At 38.3% G+C, this 27,938-nt stretch overlaps 1 protein-coding gene across 3 annotated transcripts in view; it reads left to right on the top strand.

The window, feature by feature from the left end:
- The window catches only part of LOC124412407 (LIM domain only protein 3-like), a 98,266-nt gene that overhangs the window by 57,313 nt on the left and 13,015 nt on the right, over window positions 1-27,938 (top strand). Inside the window, exon 1 of one of the 3 annotated variants that reach the window (XM_046892255.1) lies at window positions 11,585-11,736. The exons of the other annotated variants lie outside the window; for them this stretch is intronic. The gene's annotated coding sequence lies outside the window, so the exon portion shown is untranslated. Of the gene's footprint in view, window positions 1-11,584; window positions 11,737-27,938 lie in introns of those variants that run through there. 3 annotated transcript variants of the gene reach the window in all.

The raw sequence follows: 27,938 nt of genomic DNA on the forward strand, positions 1-27,938 counted from the left end.
TTTATTACCAGTCTCAGCGCATTATTATTGCATTTTAGAAAATGATTGCCTTTTCCCCCGGATGTTGGTGCCTCGCACGCTAAGCGACGAGATCCTCCATTATTTTTCACCATGAAATTATATCCGCGCCGATAGAAATTTCTAGTTCCGTGGTTATAACGTATAGGTATCTTCATTTTTTTTTTCTTTTTCCTTTTTTTTTTCTTTTTCCTTCAACCCTTACTGAAAAACATACAAGTTTTCCGGCACTACGTAAAAACCTGCACCAAGAAATAATAACTTGTATGAAAATAATAAAATAATTCGCAAAAAATTATTCACACGAAATAACTTGCACGAAATTTTATTTAATTTAATGTATTTAATTCAAGTTTTTGTCAGTTTCTTATCATGGCTTGTTTTTCTCTTAGAGTTATTTTTACACGTCTCATGGAAGTTGGTCACCACCTTTTGGGCACTGAGTGAAAATTTGTTTCGTCACAATAACTTGAATGTAGAATGTAGTATTGATGATTAAAATTTTTTTTTAATTTTCTTGTGGTTTAAGGGGCCACTCTACTTAAGGGGTAGGGGGGTTTAAAAAATATATACATGACCTTATCTCGGGGGGCAGGGGGTAAGAGTCATTCTTACGTAATATTTTACAAGTCCGAATGTGCATAATAGACATTTTCCATTAAGACAAAATGTCTGTACAGCAATGTTTCAGAAAATAATAATCGCACAGAAAATTGAAAGGCAGTTTGATAAACTATAAAAATTTTCTATTTAGACATTCCACAAGCTTTGAGATCTATTTTTTCAATTTCATTTATACATTGTTATTGTACAAAATTTTTTATTTGATAATAAGTTTTTAAAATCGTAAATGTATATTCATATTTACACACTTTGAAGCTTATTAATGAAAACTATTAAAATAATTATCTTTTATGAAATAAAAAATTATGAGTATTAGTACACCTGATCCTCTTCTAACGACATTAAAATCTTACGTAAGAAATGGTATGAGGGGGGGTTAAAAATGGCTAAAATCGTCCTTACGTAATTAACGAATGGTCCTTAATTCCAACAATGTAATCAAACCGTTGTTGCAACGATACCCGTTTTACCATGATCTGGTAGTTGCGGTGAAAAATGAAAAAACTGCCTTAGACGTAGGGACTGCAAAGAAGGCGTTGATAGTAGAGCGAGGAGAAACGGACGGATTGGGGCAATGGCGTGGTGTCGAGTGACAAGGGTGCAATTAGCCAGCGTGGTGGCCTCCCTGACGTGTAAATTATACGGCACGATTTTATCCAATCGTCAGGATTAACGCGACTCGCCGGCTTGGGTTAGGTTGGCTTGTATTTTCGGTTCTGCGTAATAATTACAAGGGCGAAATACTGCCTGGGAAAAAGTTAGTTACAGGGTGATTTTGCAGGGATTTATCACGGCATTACACGAGCGTTCGACGTTGCAAAAGCCGTTTCGGCAACGTTTTACAATCCCCAAATTCGTTCACGCCGTTTTTAGAATTTTTTTTTTCACCGAGTGATAAGCGTTTTCAAATTCCGAATATTTTGAATTCGAAATTGCTGGTCTCGTGTATTCAGGTCATAAATTGGAAAACTTGAAGGAAATTATCCAGGATTTGATGATTTGCTTCGCCAAGGATCATTTGTTTTTTAGTTTGTTTCTTGATTTTTTGATTTGCAAATAAATTGGAAAACTTGAAGGAAATTATCCAGGATTTGATGATTTGCTTCGCCAAGGATCATTTGTTTTTTAGTTTGTTTCTTGATTTTTTGATTTGCAAATAAATTGGAAAACTTTAAGGAAATTATCCAGGATTTAACGACTTGCTTTGCCTGAGATATTTTATTTTGCAGCGCTGATTCAGAGCTTGATTCGCTAAATGCAGAAGAGCGAGTCATCCAATAGTTTTTTAAAAGTGAATATTGATTGCCAGACGTTTTTCAGACTGCAAATCAAACCTCAAAAAATTTTGAAACTGTCAAACTTGGAATCGAATTACAAAAATGTCAGTTTCTCTCAGAGTTGGTTTCTTTTTATCATCATCTTAGAATAATACTTGTATTTTGGATTTTGAAACGGAATCAGTGGAGACTTTTCGTCCAGTAAACGTAGCAATAAATTATTTCTTCTGGAGTTAAAAAGAAAAGAAAATCTCGATCCAATTGAGGAAATTGTTTTCTCGGGACAACTTTCTTCTATCCTATCTGACTGAACAGTGTCTCGTTTTTTGGAAGTTTTTTTACATAAACAAAAAAGACATTGGAAAATACGAACGTATCAGAAAATTTGCTTCTTGAAAGCAATAATTTATCGCGTTGAAATAAATTTTAATTGAATCGCTAATTGTGTGGGTCATTATTGTAATAATTTTTATTTCTATGCTTTGTGACAAACTGCAAACTTAGAAGCTTTTTCCGTGTATACATTCACGTGAATCCAAATTTTAGAAATCTTTTACCATAATTTGGAATCTTCGGTTTTTAATTTCCTGTATACGTATAAGTACATAACGTATGTACCTACGTGTATAATCAGGCGCACCTAGAGAGGGATGAAAAGGGGGAAAAGGGGAAACGGCGAGAGCGGGAAGAGGATGAAAAGGGGCGGAGGGCGGGAGGTTTGAGTAAAAAATTCAGCGAGTGAATAAATCAAGGGATGTCGCAGCAGCCTAGGCTCTGCTTTTAGTTTAAGTATCCGGGGTGGCCAGTCCCTCGCCGTTCGCCTATATTTTATCTCGTATAATGTCCTCGAAAAGAAATAGGTAACTAGGTACACGCCAGTCTTATATACATATCCACCATACATGTATGTACAATATTATATATATATATATGTATGTATATATATATGTATGTATATTACGGGTGGGCCAAAAGAAAATAACTAATTTTTTGTCGTTAGTCACCGTGAGCAATCGTTCAAGATGACGAAAAAGAAATTCTGTAAAAGTTTGAGTTCTTAATATTAATATTAAGAGATGCCGATTTGCGATTTGCAATTTTCTATTTTTTGTTTAAATAACACGGAAAGATTTTTTTTTGCTTTGCAATTCCATTACTCAACAACGGATTGGCGTATCGTAAAGAGTAATATATATTTTTGTAGGAAATTGAACGATCTACAAAAAAGGTCTCTTGCGATTTTTTCGTCAATCTACTGATTCAAAAGTTGATAACAAAATATAAATTTTCTACTATAGTTTACGTTAATAACTTATTTCTTGTTAAGTAATCGGGAATTCTGGGAAAATTTTGATTTTTCATGAATATATATAACATGAACATTGAATATATATGGAGTAATTTTTCCATTCATTTTTCTCTGTCAGAGAAAATTCTTTGCAACATAAAATTAAGAAATTTTAAAAAAAGAATATGAAATCTTGAAAAATTAATAAAATTTCAAATAGGTACTAAAATAAGGTCGTTCTTGTTCTTCCGAATTAGCAGCAATCCTCTTCACCTGCAGGTCACAAGGGTGCGACAAGCCGATGTGGTAGATTATTTTCCCGCCGAGGTGTTTTTGATACCAAGTCGATTCCGCCCCCGCTCAGATATCGTTTTCGTAATGTATACAGCGCGAGGGTTTAGTTGGAGAGTGGCCAAGGTAGAAAGAGCCTAGTTCTTTGGAGGACGACGGGTAAAAGGGTAGGATCTGACGATTTCAAGCCTCGAGGGGAAACGGGATTTAAAAGAGAAGGAACGAGGGTTACGTCCGAGTAAAGGTGGAAAAAACGAATATATATATATATATATATATATATATCTCTCTCTCTCTCTCTCATCTCTTTTCCTTCTCCCCCTCATTCCTCCGTCAAGACCATCGTCGATATCTAATAAACGCCATTATCAGAGTTTCGAGCACGTTGTTATTTTACTCTGTATTCTATTCACGACCATTCCTGAAGCAGCAGCTCTCGCAAATTATTACGAAAGTTTCCATTGCCCTGTTCAGTTGCCTCGAACCTCCGTGAATCTTACTCCCCCCCCCCCCCCCCCCCTTCAGCTCGCAATTGTATCTCAACTTATAATTAGCGATCGCAATTAACAAAAAGTCTCAAATTGCTCATATATTGTATTTATCTGTGCTTGTACGACGGAGTGAATTAAAACTTACATCGATAATTTCCATCGATCGGAAACACAAAAAGTACCAATTAATTAACTGCAATTTAATAATTCTTCTAGTGATTTTTCACTTTATTTAAAGATTCGTCGAAAATTTTAGAAAAAATCTATTCCCCGGATTTATCTGGACAATTATACGATAAGTTTAGTGTTTGTGATTTTTTGTTTCTTCTTTGTTTTGAGAGAATTCTGGAGGGTGAAAAACATTTCAGGAATCAAGGGTAGAAAGGTTAAGAAGAAAATGAAAAAATGTATCGTCCGTGATTTGAAAAATTTTTTGCATTTGTTCAAACGTGACAAGTTGACGTGTCAAATAATGTCAAGGGCTGTCATTCGTCGTTGCTCTAATTGGCTATGACGTATATTATTTCGTTGGTTTAAATCACCGCTTATTAATATGTAACTCGAAGCTTATAATAATTACTCGAGTGCAGGATGGAAAAGTGGCTTCAGCGTTATTACTCCCTTCGTCATTGCGTGAGGTAATTTTCTCATATCGTGTTACGTATACCCCGCGTTGTTAATAACTTCACGTCTGCATGCGTGAATCCCTGTGTACGTTTAATATACCTGTATATATATATATATATACATATGCAGTCTACGGTATTCCAGCTATATAATAGTGTGGCAGGTATCCAATTTCCTGTAAACTCCTGACTCTGCAACCAAATCGGCCATATTTTTTACACCATTGAAAAATTTTACAACCTTATGGAGACGCCTCGTCAAAATTGTCGTATATTGTGGAAATTGATTTTTATAGAGAGAAGTACAAAAAAAAAAAAAAAAAACCTACAACAAAAAGAACAGGATTTATAATATTTTATTCGATCAATATTCAATCAATTTAATATGTAATTTTTATATTTTACGCATCTCGTTTCGCGATCACTCGCTTCTCTTAGCGACAAAGTAATTATTATTATTATGTTTCGCCATAAACTCGATGATGCAAATATTGCATCGTTATGTGAAACTGTCTGTATAAAGGTTCTTCAAAGGTTTTCAAAAACAGTTTCTCGACTATCCTTATCTTTCTGCTTACCATTTTGTTTCGAAAATTGAAAATTTTTTTAGATTTTTGATAAACTCACTTTCGAAGAAGTTTTTTTTTTTTTTTTTTTTCATAAATTCTTTTTTTTTTTTTTTTCTTTCCTAATGTCAGAGTAAAAATGAAGAAAATTCTTACCAGACCTTAATGAAAAATTGCCGATCCAGAGCCGAAACGGCAACTGCCTCTCATGTCGCAGTTTCAACGCTCCTGCGACCAAATTGCTTCTCTCGTCGTCGTTGAAATTTGCGCGATCAGCGATGATTAGGCTCAAAACGAATTAAACGTCAGCGACGCGACGCAAGGTTAACGACCCGATACACGCACGTCGTCAATTATTGTTTGTCTCGTAAGATGAACTCGGTCTTGGCTATGCGGTGAAAAAATCGAGGCTATAGGATAACGCGAACGCTGTGCACCTTGTGTATTGCATTACTCGTATGTACAGTGTTCGGCTGCAGTTCGGCGATTCATTGTTCAGAGCATCGGAGGATCGAGTTGCAAAAATTTCTTCTCGAGCCTCGACTCAAGCCAGGAATCGAAAAAAAATCAATTTGTTATTGTGCGACTAACTCGAGATAAAAAAAAAAAGAAAAAACGAAGTAAGAGTGGCCGTAATAAAAAAAAAATAGCAACAATCGTTGGCTTTTTGTGCCTAGTGCCAATATATTGTTCTTTAATGATAAAAAGTGAACATAGTCAAGGATTACATATTGTACATATTAATTACGAGGGGTTAATCTATATTGTAATCTAGTGTACACACAGGTTAATGCAATCTCATGTATTCTTTGTAATTTTGTATATTCTCCATGTAATCCCTGTAATCCGTGCAATTTTTGTATTTTTTTTTTTTTTTTTGTTCTCCTTGAAATCTCTGTGATAGTTTGTAACTTTTTGTAATCTTGCTGCAATCTTTGAAATCTTGCTGTAATCCTTATAATCATTATAACGAATATGCAATCGGTGTAGGCCATTTTTGCATAGTGATTATCCCCTCGAGTAATTACAATTTGAAATTTCTCTTGGTGCCTGAAAGGAAGTACAAAAAAATTCTTTTACATATCGGTGACTGATCGGCAGATTCAGTCACTCAAAATAAATAATTAACGAGTCGACTCAAGCGGGTTACAGGAGTGTATCAAATCGGGAATATGTCCCGAGCGTCGAGGAGTAGAAATCGGGGAAACAAAAGCGAATCGGCAAAATACCTCGGGACGAGAGTGCACTCGCTATATAGTATAATGCTACCTACAGACTATTACGGGCATAGGAAGGGTGGCTCATCTTGTAATGGACTCAGGAGACAGCTCCGAGTCAGCTAATGGACCCTTACTTTCCCAGAAAAGCTCTTAGTATCTATGCCACTCGAGCATCGGGGCTTTCATCCGATGTGATTCTGGAATTTTTCGAAATACTCAGGCGATAGCCGCGATTTGCGGTAATAATGCGATTCCTCAACGCTCCATCCGTTCTAACAATGACACAAAGACTATATATGCGAGGTCAAGATTAATTCCTTCGTTCCTTGAATAGTGTACCGCGTCTATTTCCTGGCTGATTAGACTTTCAAAAAAGGTAGCAATCTTTCCTTCGGAATATCGAAATTCCGCGTGACGAGTCGAAAATGGTAAAACAAGGCTGGTTCTACTTGCAGATTCCTGTTACCGACACTTACCGACAGCAGATACGGCCTTGGTATTATTATTGTCGACAAAACGATTCGAAACGAGAAGCTGCAGCTGAATTCGAGCGAGGTTTATTTAATTGAAATAGTGTCACTAATATATTTGATAAAAATAAATTTCTCCCTTAACTTTTCTAGTAATCGGAAAATCATGACGTTTTATTGTTGATAATTTTAACATACTTTATTCAGAAACGTGTTGACATTGTTGAAGATATATTCCAGTTTTTCTGTAAAGAATCAACATTCGAAAGAAAACTGAACAATAATGCGATCTTTCCAAAGTACTTTGCGGTTCAAATTATAGCAATACTTCAAAGTTTCTCAGAATGAAATCCACGTCAGCGAGTTTCAATTTTTAAACCATGATTTTGGTGTTTTTCGTCATTCTTTTAATTTTATTGTTATATTCTTAAGCTAAGAAGATCTATTAAAAAAATATGTAAACAAAATATATTGGAATTATAAACAAAAGCTCAGACATCGACACTAATTCATTTCAAATCGGGAATAAATATGTTTGACTTTACTTATTTCGTTCAGATTATTTTTTGCAAGCTCTGGACTGAAACACATTTTCTTTTTTAAAGTACATTCAAGCTTTTTTTTTTATAATTCCAGTCATTTCTCTTTTCGTCATGTTTCTAGAGATTTTCGTGGCTTACCGATAGAACAATTCGACAAATACTCCATATGCGACTATCTGATGATTGAGTTTATAAAAAAATTGATTTTTGATCAACCAAACTTCTTACCAGTTACAAGTACGTCTCCATCATCCCTTGCGTTAATTGCACTGTGATCCATCGGCTCCAGCAAGTGACCTTCGTTTCCTTACACGCCGCGAAATCCTGCGTGCATGTGCCATCATCTGGGGAAGAGAAAAAGCAATAAGACCGGAAGGCTCGTTGGGTCTCTTTCCCTTTTATTCCATCTTCCGCCGGCGGTCTCCGTGCCCTGCATCCCTTGTCCAGGTCCCGGTTCACTCCTGAGAGTACCCGTCCTCCCCCTGGACGTCTGATGTCCGATACATCAGCCCCATGCATAATAAATCCCAGGCGGACGGGTGCGGGTCGAAGAGAAAGAGAGAGAGAGAGAGGGGGTGAGAGGGAGAGAGGGAGAGAGAAAGTGGAGGAGAGAGAGATGGAGCTAGCACTCTCCTCGGCGAAGTCCCGAAACGAAAGTCCGGTGATGGAGAGCCTCCTGGATATCAATATCAGGGATTGTCCAACGGACGAACTTTACCATCAAATTTTCGTAAATACGTTTCCTCTTTTTTTGATCGGACTCACGTCCCTCGCTCATGTACCGAAAGCTGCGAGAGTCGGGAATTGGGGATCATCCTACATGTCCTTGGAAGACTTTGGCTACTGGAAGTAGTCTGGCTTGTTTGGACAGCGAAATCGCGGAACTTTAATCTTGCATTCTCGCAACCTCGCATGTGTAGTATGTACATCCATTTTTTGGCCTTTACTCAAATTGGATTCGGGATTAAAAAAATTAGTTCAAGGAATTTTTCTGCACGAAATTATATTCACTTTGAAACGATTGAAAATACACACAAATTCTTATGGATACTACACTGTTCACTATATTTTCGATGTTTATCATAACTAACAATAAGAAGAATGGATTCTTTTTGGATATGATGATTTCAACTCCGTTTTCTTCTAACTGTAACTATAATTTAATTTTGGCGCAACAAAAAAGTGATGTTACAGAGGGTGAAAAGAGGAATCTCATGATTATCAGTAAATCTAATACCAGACAATTATAATCACACTAAATAGTAAATGATTGTACCACATTTTCTCGCCATTTTAACAATATTTAATCTTTACTGTCTAACAACATTCTTATGTATATAATTTCCTGCGGTAATTCAAACAACACAAAATTTGTCTTTCAGTGTGGGAATCACGTGTTTCGAATGCTTAATTGATAAATAAAAATTATCAAAAGCGGCCAGAAATTAACGACAGCTGAAACGCGTTCTTAATGTGCGCTATCCATTATTCATAATTTCGACGAAAAGTGGTTAATTATTGCTGTGTAATTATTGCGACAATCAATGATTATCGTTAATGAACTACGATAAATCTTCGCTTCGTTCAGAATATGCGTATACATATTGTTTAATTAAAAAAATCACCATGTGAAGAGCTCCAATCCATGGTTTATACTGGCGGGTAAATCCATCGCGGGTTTCCATTCTTCAAGAAATTGGTGAACCGTTGCAATTTTCACAGTCCATGTCAGCAAACGTACTAAAAGTTGGATTTTCATTCAAGGATGGTTTAGTCTTCGTCACTAGCGTGAAGAAACTGAGTGTTATCAGTTTTCTCCGCGTCTCGTAAGCGTCTTGTTTAATGCATAATGCCACTTGAGAGGCTGCAGACTCGGCGTCTAGTACCTACAGATGAAGTGGCAGACGGACGCCGGTTCAGGACAAAGCAGACAGCGTACAGAAAACCTCCATTAAAGTCCCCAGAAGTGATTAGACCTCCGTCCTCCCCCTCCTCCCCCTCCTCCGCCCCCTTCGACTCACTGCGTTCTGGTCTTCTCGCGATCCTCCCCCCACCCTCACCCCTCGCCTCTCCTCGTTTCGCCGATATTTGACTCTTTGACCTGACCATGAGGCGTCTATCCAAGGTCGAATCTGTAAATTTCGAGGACGTCTCTCCTTCCAAAGTATTCTGCGTGTTTGAACGGTGCTTTTTTTGAATATTAGGCTATTTCGTTTCGTTCTTTGATTCATCGGTTGATTATAATCAGCTTGAACATCGCTGGATCGTTGTTTACGGAATGTTAGGAAGAAGGAAAAAAAAATAGGTGCAGACTTTCAACGGCGGTATAGACTGTAAATCTCAGGTTGATTAGTGACGGCTCTGACAATTTAAAAGCCGGGAATGATGAAATTAGGTACGTGCTCACGGCGAGGTCGTCTCACCTGCGAACTCGTGATCAATTTAATCAGGAACCCATCAAAGTTCCTTCTCTAATTAAAAAGGAGGAGTAAGGAAATAATAATAATAATAATGGTAATAAAAAAAGAAGAAAACGGAGATACATACGTTTCACAATTCGGCAAACAGTCGTCGTCTCCTCTGACCCTATGGTTGTAAAAATCAAGCAATCCATTTTGCAATCCTTTCCCGTCATGGCGAGGCACAGGCGAAAGAAAAAGAAGGCATAAAACGAAAAGGTCATACATAGCCTTTCCTAATTTAATCTGCCGAATGATTCCGTGATTCCCGAACGGGAAACCCTTCATTACTTAGTTCCCACCCCTCTGGGCTCCCTGCCATCCCCGCTTCCCTCCCTCACCGCCGTGAACCGCTACACAACACTAAATCAACGGACAGTGTAATTTTTGTAATGGGAGGTGTGGCTTGCGACGGGTTGACTGTCGCTATCCTGGAGGGGATGGTTAAGCCGAGTGGGGATAACATCCCTCAGTGTAGGAGCGTGGAGGGGAGACGACGCGGAGGGGCGTTTTCTCCACGTTTGAAAATCGTCGGACACAGTCGGTATCCAGAAACTCTTCCTCTGCAATTCAGTTACGATTTCATCGAACGGAATTCTTCTTACAAAAAAGGTTAAAGTCTAATATGTCTCTACCATTAGTCACTATTAAACATAATACAATACGTGAATTAAACCAGTCAGTTTAATCAAGGGTTCACATTTTCTAACGATCAAATGTCATTTATCAAATACGATGTGTTCAGCATGAGTCTAAGTCTCGATTAGATATTCTTAGTTAACGTTCCTCTTCATATCTTACTATCTCCTGATAACTTGACGTTTCTTCATTGCACCTACTCTACATGCTGACTATTTTATAATTTTCAATATTCAAATGGTTTTGAAATCTTTTTCACATTTTCTACAATAAGGTGACTTGCAAAGTTTTAAACGAATGGCCAATACCTTTGATACCTATTGTCACGTTAAGAATGAGGTGGAAAATTAACGTCGTCTTCTTTCTATCATCCAGACGTCAAGAACAACTTTTAACACCATGACATAACAGACCACATTATTTTCCGCAGAGAGCGGATGGTGAAAGGGGTGATTCGCGTGGCGAGATATTCCAGTGGTGGGCAAGTGCCGGCGATGGTGGGGACGGTGGCAAAGTGGTGGGGTGAATTAGAGGATGGGGGATCGGTGGTGGGGATATAGGGGTTGGTTAGTGGTGGGAGAACTTATCGGAGTCGACGGCGTGCGACTGCCGCACGCGACAGTTTACAGCCAGCTGCCAAAGCGGCAGGTTCTCTGGCGAAACGTACGGAACGCTGGGGTGCGAGGGTTGTGACTCTGTTAGTTGATTGTAGTGTCATTCGTTGTTTATTAAATAAAATACGTCACTTCTGATTTTTAGTAAAAAAAAAAAAAAAAATATATATATATATATCAAAATAGCAACGAACTTTGGTGTTACGTGGCAGTGACCTTCATTTTCTATTTCCGGTACCAAAAATAATATACCAAAAAAAAGAAAAACATACTAGTCAGTGACATGTTCAGTAGTTGAATTGTTTGAACTGTGTATCGAGTATATATATGTATAATGTTGTTGATTTGATTAGCAGTTAGATTGATTTAGTATTCTATTTTATTCAGGTTTTAAGTTTTTTAATCGAATTGTGTTGCGGATTAATTTTGACTTGATACCTTGAAGAAAGGAAAACTTGTGCTTTGACAACGATTATACGAAGAAGAAAAAGCATAAGAAAACGAAGACCAAGGCCTTCAACCCTAGAACTGTAAAAACTAGACTGTTATAAAACATTCGGTTAAAATTGCTCCCAACGTGAAGTCACCACATGGTCCAGCTACGTCACCAGGTAAACCAAAACACTCGATATAAGCTCGAGAATTCATCGGTATTGATTGTCCTTTATTCTATACCCCGTTAATCGTGATCAAGAATTGCGACAAATCTTGCATTTTTCCTGCCACATTTAAATCAGGATACAATTCATGAAATTCACTGTAAATAATGTAACGTGAGAAAGTCATCGCCACGTAGTTTCAAAGTAGAAAAGTTTCTAAATGTATCGAGTTTTACCATACTTGATAAAAAATAAAAACATAAAAAAAATTAAAAAGACTTGTGACGTAACGAAGGGTTTGAAATAACTGGGACAGTGAAGGATAAGTAATTGGTACCTACAGTGAGTTGATTACGTATTGCAATAGACTCGTTAGCACTGGGCTCGAAAAAGAGATAGGAAAGCTATAAGCGAAAAGTCGAGGAATGAAAAAGATGAAGGAGTTTTCCCGGTGTAACTGGGGCTTTAATAACAAGCACTCGTAGTCGAGTATCTCGTTGTTTCGAGCACTGGTTGGTGCTTTCGTTTAATTTGAACCTCTTGCCTCTGTTGATATAATGAACCTGGTATGTGGCCACCGCGTAGACCCACACCGAGATGCTATCCAACATCGACCAATTCCTGTATTCGTATTCGTATTCGTATATTCGTATCGGTCCTGTTGGTTTTCGATAATTGGCACTAGTTCCAGAACCCTGCAGGCTCGTTAGCCGACCAAGTAAAGAGAATGGCTTAATTATTTCGTTTGAAGTTTGAGAAGGGGTTAGATATAGGTAGGTATATACGCGCAGATATAGATATACGTTTGTCTCTATACATATACGCATTCGAGTATGTACCCACCTACCTACATATATATCCACGTAGAGAGTAGGTACACGAATAAATTGGGAACAGGAACAGGTCGTTTATTTTGCACGACAAATTGGTCGGGCTAATTGGCTAACTGCTGTGTATTTTGGGGCCGTAAGGGGGTTGCTACTCCTCCTCATCCTCATCCTCCACCTCCTCCTCTTACTCCTGCTACTGCTGAAGAATTTAAAAATTAAACCGTTTCATGACGCCCTCTTTTGTTCTTTTCTCACCTAATCATATCGGTTGCCTTCGATCAAAAATCGGGAATACATGATCACAGGTTTCTTGAGGTTGTGATTGATTTCGATGAAACTTCGCTGAGACTAAAAACCGTTACTATTTGTGTCACGATCGATCAAGTTACCATTTCACAGAGAAATTACTGAATAAAATCAAGTTTTGGTGTAATTTCGATACTTGAGGTCACTTACTCACTGGGAAAAATATTTTTCGTAAAGATTGTAGAGAAAAAATTTGAGTGAAATTTTTATTTGACAAATTCATGTATTTTGGGATAAAATTCATCCAAGTTCACATAATGAAAAGTGAAATTCTTTTCTGAATAGTTATAATTCGTGGCAGTTGAGATCAGGTCAACGATCAACTAGAAAGAATTACGTTTATAACTCGCAAGCAACTATGTCAACCATTGACGTCAAACGAGGAACTGAAATTCGTCGCAAAAACGCCGAACTTTCATTCACGAAATATATATTTCAGCTTCCTAAAATTTCGTCTGGCGGATAAAGAATGAAACGTAACTGTAACATTTTTACACGCTCAATGAACAAAAAGAAATTTGAAAGAGTAAACGAAAAAGAGAAACAAATAAATAAATAAACGTATTTAGTGATAATTGGGTATTTTATTCCTTGACATGCAATTAGCGAGATGTGAAAATGGTAGGAATTGGTGAAAGGGAAGTACTACGCACACGTATAAAAGGCCTAATTAGCCAAACGCGTTTTGTGAAACGAAACATGAACTCTCAGAGAGAGAGAGAACGTTCTTATTTTTCTAATTGCTGTTTATATTATTGCTACGATTTTTTCGCTTCATTCGTATTTCCACCCCTGAACTTTTCTCTCTCTCTCTCTCTCTCTCTCTCTCCGTCCCTCCCACCCTTGAGTTAATATCCGAAAATGCGTGGGTAATAATTCTCCCGCGAAGCAATAAAATGCCATTTGGGTATATCGAAACGGAGAATATAATCTCCTCAAGTTATACGCCCCTCCAATATCTCACAACTGACCACTCAGTCGGCTGCCTGGCCGTCCATCCTCCAGAGTCGACCTGCTTGAAAGTGTGCGTTGCTTTTACGTAAATTGAAACCTGCAGGCTCCGAGCTTCCACGGAGAAGAGAGGAGCTTTCAAGTTTCAAAACTCCCACGCTAGGTGGCAGGAGTTTGTCTTCTGCAATTTCATAAAACTTTCGAAGTACAGGAGAAGTCTTACTTCATACACGTTCAATCAACCCATCGATCCCATCTTGTAAAATCCTGACACTCATGCATGAATTCGATCCACCGTTTTTCAAAAAACTGCAGTCATTTTTTGTCATGTCAAATATTGCCAAGAATCGACCGGATTGAAAAGACAATTGTCGTCGTCGTCGTCGTCGTCGTCGTCACCGGATGTGGCGTTTTGGAGGACGGATTTCTTCCTTTCAATAACGGACAATTAACAATGGTTCCGTATCGCCGGGCAGAATGACTCTATTTTCTCTATCCAGTATCTCGAGACAGTGCCTGTATCCTCTATTTTATGTTAGTTGGCTTCTTCCTCTTTTCCACGTCGCAGCTCGCACTCACCTCGGATTCCGTGAGAGTGTGTATCGGCTTCTTATTCTTCTTCTTCTTCTTCTTCTTCTTCTTCTTCTTCTTCTTCTTCTTCTTCTGCCAGCTTCCCGATGCCTTTCGATTCGATCTTTCGATTATCAAGCCCTATCCCTGCCTCAGCCGGCTAGTCCCATTGTCTTCTTGGCTCTTTCAATTAATGTTTTGATTGATTTCAACCCCCGACTCGGGACACCGTCTCTACCCTTCGACGCTTCTCCCGCTCTTTCGCTCTTTTTCTTTCTCCAGAGCCAAGATTGAGTCGATCTGAGAATCCGGCTCTATAGCGCAATTCGAGTTCAACTTGTTCCCTTTTTATTTTTAGTCAAGGGATTTTTATTTCGATTTCTTTCTTTACTCCTTTTTTTCCACCCCTTATCCATTCCGGCAGCAGTCGCAAAGTCTTTTATACCTTTCGGAGTTTTAGGTTTTCTGCTTTTTTATTCTTCATTCGAGGTCAATTTTAAACGGTAATTGCATGTTCCCCAACAGCTGCGGTTTGATCCAGATCTTTAATTCTGCACTGTTCGAAACGTCTTCAGAAATGAATTAATTTTTTCTCCGTTAACTTACAAATCGTCGAATATCGATCGATGTATCCTTATTTCATCGAGCATGTGAGAAATGACATAATTTCCAAATCGAAGGGATTTTCTTTCTTAGCAACATTTTTTCTATTTCTCTAATAACAACATGAAAAATTAATTTCTGATTGAAGCAGACGATTCATCGATTTATTTCGAATGATAATTTTTCATCCCCCTCCGCAGCGATGACCGCGTCAAATGAAATTATTTACATCGGAAGGGTTCGCCGTTGGATTTAGTTATTTATCGTAAGAGTCTTGTATAAAATATATCCACCCCTGCACGGCAACAAATGAATCAGGGACTTTTACAGCCAATCCTTTTCTGCACGCGCTCGATCCGCTATCAATGAAATTGCGATTGCCGCCAATTTCTCCGTGTATACGAGGCACCAGCGCAGCGCCGCGTCGCGTCTCGTCTCAACCCCCCGGCGACGTAAGACGGAGGGTGGAAGGCGCTTGCCGGTGGCTGTTTTATTGCGAGATTTGCGGCATGGCCTTCCAGTGTAACAAGACCTACCGAGATCTTAATAGAATCTGAACTCGGACCCGGTTGCCTTCCCCTTCGACGCCGGCACCCTCATCCCCTCATCCCCTCATCCCCTCTCTCGATGGTCCATCTTGACCGCTGCAATCCGGCTTATTACAACCTCTACCGAGTCAGTGTGTTGCGTGCATGCAAACGTGTGCGATTCTCCTGCCGCGGTAGGAATGATTTATAAGTATTGCTTCCACCCCCGGATATTTCCATGAAAATGTATATCAACGTACGTATTTTCACTACCGTGTAATAATAAATATGTCGCTTGATGCAGGTGTTGATATATTTGATAATTGTTTCTACAAGAAGTTAATCTTTATTTTTTCGACTGAAAATAAAGTTTTTGTCATCTGAAATCGTATTTTGAGGTACGATTTGAAATTACTTTGAAAATCTGACTTATTTTCTTAAAAAGACTGCTCGACTTTCGAGAGAATTTGAATATGCGAAACAGATAGCGTGTGTGACATTCAAAAGTATATAGGCTAATTATGATGACCGCTTAATATAATAATTTTGCGAAGCTTACGAAGTTTCATTTGATCGCTAAGACCGTATGTTATTAAAGTTAACGATCAAGCTTGATTGATCGAAATTTTCGATACGTATATTTCGACTTTCTAGCGTCCACCCGGTATATTTTTCGCGGCTTCGCGCGTGGTTTGAAAAAAAAGGGATGGAAAGGGTGTTTCAGCGCGAGTCGAACCAATTTTATATTTCATTCCCGTATTTAGATTTACCATTCTAGATATTGTAAGAACAAAAATAAGTTTAAATTGAATTCCACCCCCTGTGTCCCCGCGTATCCAGACGCACCCTCACCCAAACCCACAAATACATACACACGCACACTTTCGTCAGTTTTCCTCCAACCCTCGCATCACCATCGGCCGTTTATCCGTCCTGCATCTCTTTCGAATCCTTGTCGTCCTCCAGAGCTCTCCTCGTCGAATAAGGGACGGAGGGTGAGAAGGACGATCGCCCCTCTCACTTATTGTTCCCCAGCGTTCGCGCAACACGTCCCGGGCTAATTTTTAACCGTATATATATACTCCGGCACCTCGCGCCGAGTTCGGTTCCCCTATCGTTAATTGGATCCCAGATGAAGGAGCGAGACGGCGGGACTCGCTGAGGGATGAGGATGAAGAAGTTAGTAACCTTAAATATAGAAAAATCTTTACTTCATCCATGATAAATAAAACATACTCATATTATTTTGCAAAGCCAACACCTTGAAAGTCATTCGAAAATTGCACAATAACGATTTTTTTTCCTGATATTTCTTTATGTTAACGTTCATAACTTCAATTCCATCCAGGAGGTGGGGGAGGGGGTGGTTCCGTCATGGTGTATGTTCCACACGGATGCGTACGAGTACGTACATACGGCGTATACGCGGGGGTGGAAAGAAGAAGCGATTCGGAGGGTGAAAACGTCTCGCCAGACTGGGGAGAATTAAAACTGCCCCTATCCCTGCAGTCCCCTCATATTTCCCAGCTTTTATACACTGTCGCAGAAATTGACTTCGCCGATGTTAACCCTTCGAGGGTGTTGAGGCGAGGAACGAGAGAAGTTGAGAATCAGCCGCCTCGCGATGGTCACGCGATCTCAACCCTGTTTCGTGGCATTATATTCAAGCTTTTATGTACGTGTGTGTGCCTCTTTTTTTTATTTGCATGTGTGAGTGTGTGGTCACGGATTGGCTTTGCTGCGGCTACGAAATAAGGGGAAGTCTGGATGGAAATCGTTCTGTAATACGCTGCAGGAAATTGAAAATTTGTCACTGGAAATTTATTCGGGTTTTTTTTTTTTTTTTCTCTTTTCTCATGCTCAGTATATCGGGGAAAATATATTTTTATACTCCGGTTTCCTTTATTAAACGAATGGAATAGAGGAACGTCAATTTTTTAATCGGAACGCGAGTATCGAGCGAAATTTTTACTTCATTTGAACCTTTGTTATCCAACTCGGACTTGTGGGGAAAAAAAACAAGGAAAGGAAAATAATTAAAAAAAATACTATATTTGTTTCTCTTATCTTTTTATTTTATTAACCACAAACTAGCGTGTCTTTTTATTTGCTAGGAACGTCAGGATTTAAAGAAATTTTCTCAAACAGGATTGGAAATAGCCTAACAATAAGTATTTTTTCTCTTATCCCAATTTTTCTGGGTTTCATTCTTATTATTGTTAGGCTTTAGGAATAATAGGAACTAAAATGTCGATATTCTCAAATTTTTTCCTCAAATGTAGAAAGAATCGTAGAATATTAGGTTACTGCATGTAACAAAGTAGAGAACGATGCTTACTTAAATGAAAACAAAAAAAAAAAGAAAAAAAAAAAATTTACTTTACATCAATTCTACATCTTGACCATAACTTCACACCAAATTTATCATAAAATAATGTCTTAATGATATCATTGCTTGGAGTCCAAAACGTTTTGATGTCACCTAACCAATCCAATCCAATCCAACCCAATCCAAGATCGAAAACTATCTACATACTTCCGAATAAATTTGGCCAACCGTCTGCAGCACGCTTCTGACCTCGGTGGTAAAAAGTGGATTCGAGTTGGGGTTGGATTGTATTAGTTTCGGTGGAAAAGCGTTCGTTAAGACCGATCGTGAGGACGGGGCGGGGGGCTGGTTACCAGACTACGTAGGTACTGTTCATTAGAGCGTCGCGACTCCCGCGGAGTCGTTCATCTGTCAGTGATTCGAGCTTGCAAATAAATACACCTACATTCGGAGACACCCCGACCGATTAATTACTTGGAACAAACTGGCCGAGTTTATTACTCGAGAAAGCCGTGGCTGAAGCTTTTCACCCTGCGGATCTGACTTTTTTTTTTTTTTTTTTTTTTTTTTGATCAACGGTTGCGATCTGTTTTATTTGCACAAATTATTAGAAATTTTGATGCTGAAGAATATGATGTGATGTATGAAATTCAATAACAAACCTCGTGTTCTTTGGACAATTCTTCTTTGTGGTTTGTAGCAAGTGTATTAAATAATTTTCTGAGGTTCTGAGGATAAATGACAAAGTATTTTTGAATTTTAGTTATGTCCTGTGATTCTTTAGAACCTGCAGAGGTCTTGGGTTTTGAATACAAGAGAGAAAAGTGAATCTATTTTTAAATTGAAATTTCATTTATCGCATGCAGAAGAATAAGAAAAAAGGAGTTGAAAAAGAGAAATGACAATGTAACAGGGTATCAACACCTCGCAGAGACTAACCGACTGACTGGCTTCTGGATATCGGAAAGACGATCGTCGGCTACGCCGTGTAGTTTGAGTTTCTCCTTCAAAGGGAGCTCAAAGGTGCTTCACGTGTGCTCGGGTCGTTATATTTCGAAGTTTTGAATAAATCCTTGGTACCGCGGTAACGAGCCCACTCCGGGGTGACTCCGAGACAGGCTGAAAGTCCCGAATTTTAATTTCACCCCTAACAAGGGACGGAAGGCACGACAAGGGCGCAGCGCCAGACGCGTGGGAGGGAGGGTGCTCGCCTCGGTCCTTCAGGACTCCGGGATTCCATCCTTCAGGATCATTATATCGCCAATTAGAAGATTGCGCCCGCCAACGTCTAACAAGCCGGCTCGAGTCCTTCCTGGGGGACCGACTCCATCCTCTCCCCTCATCTCTCAACTCATAACTGTCACGCACAATCAGACCGATGCCTTCGCGCTATTCGGTTACATCTACCTTGTTTTCTCTTCCTCGGAACAGTTGACAGAAAAAATTGTCTAGGTGTCCGTAACTCCATTGGAGCTTCGTGAAATACTTTCGGAAAGAAAATCACAGGAGGAGCCATCTTCGAGACAATTCTGTGACTGCTCTTTTCTAGCCTCGGATGTTTATGAATTTTTATGCAATCCCACAAGGAGATTTGAATCATGGATTCTGCTCAAGCTTCTGGGAACTTTTTATGCAAATAGATCTTACTTATAATATAATAGATCCACTTTCACTTCTTTTATGGTAAACTAATTAGTGAAATGCTGGAACCAATGAAATCGGTGGAATATCTCAGGGATCCAAGTTTGATGAGTATTAAATTTGGCACAGTAGTGTTGTAACTACGAATTTAGTGATGTAATACTGACTGTGAGCGAAGAAAGATCCATTGGATGAATCTCCAAATCAAGATCTCAACATTTTGGACAAAAAACATTTCCAGAGGCTGCAGTATCTCATCCATGGTCCGAAGGGCTGATACTTTCGTTGAAAGGCAGTTTTCGACGTCCCAGACGGCAGAGAATATCGCGTATCTCGCGACTGGGAAATATATCTGTACTTTCTCATTCTGCATCGTATATGCATGCGCCGGTGTAATGGCGACGGTCTCAATTAGTCGGACTTACATCGCTGGGGTCCAATTAGACGCGGTCTAGAAGCCTGCCAGGCTACACCCTGTTTGCTTAAGTCTGAGCTGCCCCTGGACGACGGAGCTGCTGGTTCTACCCTACTAAAGGTGTCTTTTCCCCTCGCTAATGACTAATTAGCGGCCTCTCTACTCTTACAGTATAACGACACCGGGCGGCTTTGGAAGGGGTGGATCATTATCGCCGAGCCGAAATTATATACGCACGCCCAAACACTGACGCGATATTACCCTGGTCATCTTTTCATGAGTGATACACACTTCCACGTGTCGCGTGTACGAACCCTTTGTGTCTACATCGTACTGCAAATCACCTGCTGAGGGTGCTTGTCCAATCTCTGCCGAGAATATCTTCATGCACGGAATAAACTTCAATTCTTCACCATCTGAAGTGTCGTTTTCAATATTGACATGCAACGATGCATTTTTGGGAAGGATCGTTATTTCGGAAGTGCAAAGCGTTACTTGAAATTCTTTGGAGTTTTTCCGAAGTTGTAAAATAGCGATTCTTCTTTCGTTATTTTGTTGCGTTAAGCGTCATTGTAATTCCAACCCCTTCATGTTTTGTTTTTGCGGGTTTCAGTTCAGTCGCGGTTTTTTAATTTTCTGCAAAAAGTAGTCCGGAAGTGTTTCTCCTTTAATGTACAAAATATTCCGGGCATCATCGAAGGATCTTCTCTTTCGTTTCAGATATCGTACAACTGATAGATCAATACCAAATTTCGTAAAGTGGATTTCGAAACTTATTTCCGCAGTGATCAACGTCTCGTCAATTTTCTTAAAATAAAACGATCCCGAGAATCGATTTGTAAAGAAAGAAGAAGAAGAAAAAGAAGAAGAAGAGGAAGAATACAAGAAATTGCCATAAAATTGAAAAGTACTCTTACACACAGATATAGCTATACGTATTTCAATAAAGACGGGTCAGCCAAAGCGAGCCAAGTGTCCTGCAGGAATCGGCAACCGGCGCCCCTCTCGTTTTCCCCCTCTTCTTCTTCTTCTTCTTCTTCTTCTTCTTATTCTTCTTTTACCGCTGGTAGTAATTTTATTTCAATGGCCGTATACCGACTACTGCCGTCAGCTCCGTCTTTCTCGTCAGAGGCCTTTTATACAATATTCCATGTACGATACACACGTACACACATGTATAATGTATACATATATATGTATATATATGTACATATCTATACGCGTGCGAGAAAAGTTTTCCCTGCGTAGGTAGAATAGAAGCGCCTCTGCATTTTACGGGGTTGCCACACGCGTTTTATGCCATAGAAACACACATAGGCACACACACACACACACACACGTTTCTGCAGCACACTCTTTACTTCGGGGCTTTTCTTTCCTTTACATTTATTTATTTCCTAAATGTCCGTCCCTGCCGGCTATTTTATATTTGACATTTTTATTAAACCCCCTCCCTCCACGTTTCACCCTCCTCCCTTCGCGCGGGGGTGTCGAGGGTGGCTGCCGCTGGACGGTCCAGCGAGTCCGGACCGTGCCTTCCATATTGCTGTTAGGGCAGTTTCATAATCTCATATGGCGGCTCTTATTGACCAAATAAAAAATTGTATCCGCGCCAGAATCGCCGATCAGATATTGCTGCAACGTTTTTTCCCCTCCCTCTCCCCTTCCCCCACCCCCGTGTTTATTATTTTATTTTATTTTATTTTCACTTTTTCTTTCATACTCTTTCATTCGCCTTTCACTTTCCACTTTTCATTCCATTCCCTTGTACTTTTCTCGATCTCTCTTTCACTACTTCGCTCAACGTTGTTCGTTGTACTTATTTGTTCGTTTTTCCTTATTACCTTGCAGGGCTTGTCTTTGAAAAGTTTCACACGTACGGACAGCTGCGTTATTTCAATCGTCGCTTATTACACCTAGCTATACTATATCTAAACCTACTTTTGTAAAATCGATGCCCTCTACTTTATTCTGCTCTTTATTTCTATCGATTTATCATTTGTCCCAGTTTTCCAGCTGATCAAAGTGTGAAAATTCTCTCCACCTGTGATCTCTTTTTTCTCTTTTTCCTCTCGGGAATAATTTATAACGTCAATGTTTTTTTTAGACACTACTCGTACTATTTCTCGGCTATAGATTTTGTGTCTTCTGCATAAGGAAAATTCTTTACCTTCGTTTTTTTATGTAACAACTTCTCAAAGTACTCTCGCGTATTTGCTTTGAAAAAACACATCTAAAAGGTTTTCGTCCAAGTTTAAAGCGCTTTACTTCCATTTCCATTTCCCACATGTCTATCGGGCCTGGGTATAAGGTATTTGTTTAACTCGTGCGAGATTCGCAAGGTGCGGATACCTATAGCTTAGCATATTATTCGCATTTCGCACTTGCAAGCGGAGTTATCACCAATCGGTACCAATCGTAGAACGAGTTGTCACAATTTGCAAGACTTTGCTAAATATTCTAACACCGCATTTATTTACTCTGTTATGTACTAATTGCGAATGTTTAATTTGCAACGTGACTCTGTTCGCCGCTGCGTTCTAATCGATCTTTGTTAATGCGAAACGGTTATTAATATTTCTATGATTTCGGTTTAACAAAGACGACATTGACGATATTTTCCATTGACTCGTAAGCATTAATTGAAGGTCAATTCTGACTGGTCGAAATTCGCAATATCAATTCCAAGTTCCTCAATTATTGGAAATTATCGCTACTGCACATTCCAAACCCATAGATGGAACATAGACTTTTCATCTATCGATTACATCACTCACTATTATACGCTAGATCAAATATATGAATTTTCCGGTTTCGTCATACGTTTCATTTGCTCTCGATGTTTCATATTGAGTGATTCGAATTAGTTTGCTATAGTTTTTCAAGCTTGAAACATCAAGTGTCGCACATTACGCGTGAAAAATTCGCAAGACATAGTAACAAATTATAAACTGACCAGAACCGTGCTATTTCAATATTTTAATCTATAAAAAATTAAAGCCAACATAAATTCTCAAAACCTGTTAAAGATCGATATCTCGTTAAAAAATTTCTTTCCAACTTACAGTATATACCAAGTCGATATTCATTCAGAGCAAATCGGCAATTTATAATAATCCAAGAAAGTCAAAAACACTCTGATGAGACGCGGTAGCTACTGTTATTAAAACACAATCGAGATTATAATGAGAGGGTTGGAAAAAGCCATCCACAATAAGGGAAAATGAGAGGAAAGGAGTAAAGAGTAAGGCAAATAAGAAAGAAGAATAAAAAGTATATATATATATATGAAACAACCCGTACACAGCGCTAATTTAGCCCCAATTAACGACCGCCTCTCTGTTTGAAAATACCACGTCAGAGTTGCAGCGGTGGCATTTTTCAACCTTCAACCCCTCTCCACGCTCCGCTTGGTTCCTATATATGTACATACATACATACATACATACCTGCTACTACTATTAGCATCTACACACCATCACGCGTGTCTTCTACCACGCGTTTATAACTGCACGCATGCGCAAGCAGATTTGCTACACTACACTGGGTTGCATCTCTACACACGCCTACAAATTTTCCGCATCCGAATCGACGTTCCCTCTGTTCATCTTCATGTTCATGGTGATGGTGGTGGTGGTGCTTATAATTCGCACCGGTCTCAGCGCTCTGAGAAGGCCAATTAGTAGCATAAAGCCAAGCCGAGGGATGTTTGTATGTAATAATGGATTGTTACTCAAAGTATCCGGCTAATTAATTAAGCCCCCCTCCCCCCCCCCCCCCCTTCCCCTCATCATCCCTCCTCTCCCCCTATTTTACTTCCTCCCCCTCCAAACCCTCGACTTCCCCATCTGTACTGGCGTCCTTTAGGTTTCCTAGAGGCACCTAACCACCCTTGTATAGGCCAGAGTTAGCAACCTTTATAAGGCTCGGCGTATCCACGCGCGAGTTTCACAGAGTTTCGTCGTCCTTCAACTACCCCGACGCGAATCTACTCGCGCGCTCTTGTAATACGCTTCTTTTATTATGGATTGAAGTGAAAATATATTATATATAGGGTGTAATCGAGTGAGATCGGGCGGTTTCCGATTTAATTAAATCAACAATGGTGGGAGATTTAGTTATTAATCGAATTTTCCATTGGATCAACGGAAGCGTTTTTTTTTTCTTTTGGGACAATCGAGATTTGATTTTTAAATTCACGTGTTGAACAGTCTGTTGAGATAATTTGGGATTACGACAAGCTTCTTGTGAGGAAAATCTAATTTTGATAGTGATTTGATACAGTGTTTGGAAATATTTATATGATTATGTGATTTGTTTTTGTTATGATTAATTATTGTGATAATCGCAAAGCCAGATATTTATACCCTTTTTAATAATGATAGAAATTACGGCCCACTTGTGAGATTGATAAAAATAAATAAATTTTAGGTGGCAATTATAATATACCTGAAGTAAAACTTGGGAGAAAGGAGAATTGGAATCAAAGTAATTTTCTACTTCCTTTTTGTCAACAACGACGCATTAGTAGAATTCGTTGGAAAAATTAATGAGTCCAAATTTATTATGTCAGGAAATTTGTAGAGTTTTTTCTAAAAAATCTATTTGAAGTATCAGATAATTTATACAGTATCAACGCGATCGATAATCTGAATTGAGTCAACAGTTTCACAATTGTTAACGAGCTGTAATTAGAATTAAAATTAATTAACAGGAAAGTTAGGAAACAAATGCAAGAATGGAATCAGAATAAGATAGAGAGATGGAATTACTCTGTTTATAATTTTTGAAGCGGTTAAAAGACGTCATTTTGTCGTTCAATTTTAATGTATCATCACAGTTCATTATGTTTATGAGTGAGTATATATACTTTGCTAATTGACTCAGGAAAGTCATTGATAAGATTTTTATTTTGTTAGCATAAGGTGTGTACGGTAATTTTTTTTATCTTTCGAATCTGATACGATTCTTCACGTGTCTAATTAATCGAATCTAAAATATGTTTCATTTATATAATCGGCAAAGAAAATCTATTCACAAGGAATTGAGCAATACACTGTATACTATAGAATTAACAATTGTATGGCAACGATGTTTCCCTTTCGCATTAAAACAAAAAAAAATTATTAAACAAATTAGTCCCATATCGAGTTATTGTTTTTTTTTTCAACTGTTGCAGAATCGCGAATATTCTTATCACCCTTGCATTCTACGTAACGTAGAACTGAAAACTGATCACGTGGCTGTTGGCACCGCATGTTGGCCAGGTGTATAAACTCGAGACGGTGATACGGTCGATCTATTTTGCGTGACCATAAAACGAGAGCAGTGATTCGGTCAACCAAGTCTCGCAGTTTTATGCTTTCTAATGAGCTCTCCTCCACTTTGCGTGGCCCAGTGATATAAACTTTGCGCGCAACGATCCGCAAAGAATTCTGACAGCCATAGCTGTATGTATAAACAATACATTTGCATACATGCGGTACAGCGAAAGCAATTATCAAAGAGCTCAGAAGCTTGAGGAAGCAGCTTACGTGAGGTTGGAAAATTAAGAAACGCGTTACGCACTTTGTTTTGGGTGAAAATCGTTTTTTATAAATTAATTTTGTAACGAGATAATAATCAAATTTATTAATATTAATTTATTACATTAACAACAGATAGCTACAAAAGATCTGTTTAAAAATATTATTATGGGTAATAAACCGAATTTTATACATCGATGTTTCGTTTCAAAATTGTTAAAAACTAGCTAAACTCGTTCGATTTCATTCTACGATGGCTCATTTTGTTCAGAAGACTGTTTTACCACGAATACATTGAAGTACTATTTTTCATCATTTTTTGAATATTTAATTTTACAGTACTGTAGTAGTATTGATTGTGATAAAAAAAAAAATTGGAATATTGAATCGAGTGTTCAAAAAAGAAAATCTATTTCGTTGACTTGTTGGAAAATAGTAGTAGGATAAATATTGTGATTCATTGTAAATCGAAAGCGAACGAATCTTCTAGATTTTTAACAATTTCGAAGCGATTTGAAGCGAAGTATTAATTAAATTCGAAATCTTTTGCCTATAATTCCAGTATTTAATGTTCTCGTATTTTCGAAGAGATCCTTCGAGCTTACGAATACAATAAATTTCGATGAAAACTCAGCTACAAAATTATCTCTTAATCAAACAATCAGAACGATCGGTTTTTTTCGTAAACCAACCTTTCCTTGTAAAGAAATGGTATAAATGAATCGAGAATTCTCGTGATATGAGACAAGAAAATTAAAATAAAAAAAAAAATAAAAAAATGAGCAAACATTCGCAAAAATCACGGACGACAAAAATTCCCGGGAAACGAATGAATTGAAAATTCGAAACTCGTAAAGCGGGTCGTAGCTTCGTAGCTTCCGGCCGGGAGAAAAGCGGCGCACGTCGACCCTCGTTTGATGGGGTTTTCTGCGAACAATTAAAGTCGGGCATTTGAGAGATTTCCATTGAAATTCAGGAGATGACCGAGTGCGGCCCTGGGATGAATGACGCTCCAATTAGCGTCGCTAATTATTGTGCTGCCACCCACTTATGATGTGTATACGCTTATGTATGCGGCCATATATATCTACGGTGCGACTGCGTATCCCATCGGAGTAGAGATAACGCGTAGCTCGAGTGTCGGACTAAAATATCTTCCTAACCGGCAATCATTTATGCGTTACATCCGTGTACATTAATGTATTTTATGTGGGTATGTAACTATACACTAGGGTGGCGCAAAAAAACCGATTATGTTTTTTATTTTTCGAGCCTCGTGTGACAAAATGTTAGTTTTTGATGTTTTAAGAGCCGACTCCAAAGGACAGCTAGAAAAAATTTTTTAAGAGGTCGCTCAAAATTTTTTAAAATGTCAAAAATCGTCAAAATATTGAATTAAAAAAATTATATTTTCAGTATATTGTTTGATTTTTAATTCATGTTGTGGTGTATTGTTATCGATTCTTTGTTACTAAATTAAAGAAAAAAAATTTATGAAATATTAATATGAATATTAAAAGGTCGCTCGAAAAGATCTAAAGAAATGCACCAAAAAATGGAAAAAAAATTATGAGCGATCTTTCAAAATTCAAATTTTGAACTGAAACTTTCGGAAACTTGTTTTTTTTGTCTATAAAATTATACCGTAACGAGAAAAAAAAATCGATTTTGGACGATTTGTGACGTTTTAAAAAAAGTGGAGTGACCTCTTAAAATTTTTTTTTTTAACTGTTCTTTGGAGTGGGCTCTTAAAACATCAAAAACTAACATTTTGTCACATGAGACTCAAAAAAAAAATAGTCGGTTTTTTTTCGCCACCCTAGTATACACACATATATTTATACACGCACGCACACATACTTGTGTATTATAGCTGCAGGAAACTGGAGCAATTAAGCTTTTTATCTTTATACTCTTCTCTCGTTCCGTTTCTCCCCCTTTTCAAGCCGATCGACATGAGTCCGTGTTGACAAATTGGGAAAGACGGATTTACGGTATAGTTGTTTATTTATCGCTTCTATACTAGAACTGAAAAAATGGCACCTTATAATTCTCCTCTTCAATTAGTGTCCATTATCAGCGAGAAGCTATTTCGAACACGAAATTTTCTGATTACAAATATTTTAGTCAAAGAATTGAATAATATGGAATGAATGGCACGTTTTTTGGGAATCAACTCAGGCATGGATAATTTTTCTCAAACTTTTAAGCTGCACATTCTCATCTCTAAAGCATTAAAATCACTCTTTTCTCATATATAAACCAAAATAAATTTCCAAACGTTTTCCCCAGTTGAATTGCAACTGAAGTTACCTTCGAACACTTCCATTCTTATTTATCTTTCTCTCGTTTCGTTTCTTCGAGGTTTAATTATGCGCGCCTGTGTTTTTACCTAGAGAAGTAGAAATATCGTGACCGATTCATTTTTAATTTGTTTTGTCAATTATTAATAATAAGAGTGAGAGAATTAAGGTCCGTATGTTATACACCGGAAGTTGAGTAGTCAGACCTGTTTCT

This window comes from Diprion similis, chromosome 11 (assembly GCF_021155765.1).
Source record: "Diprion similis isolate iyDipSimi1 chromosome 11, iyDipSimi1.1, whole genome shotgun sequence".
Taxonomy (NCBI): Eukaryota; Metazoa; Arthropoda; class Insecta; order Hymenoptera; family Diprionidae; genus Diprion; species Diprion similis.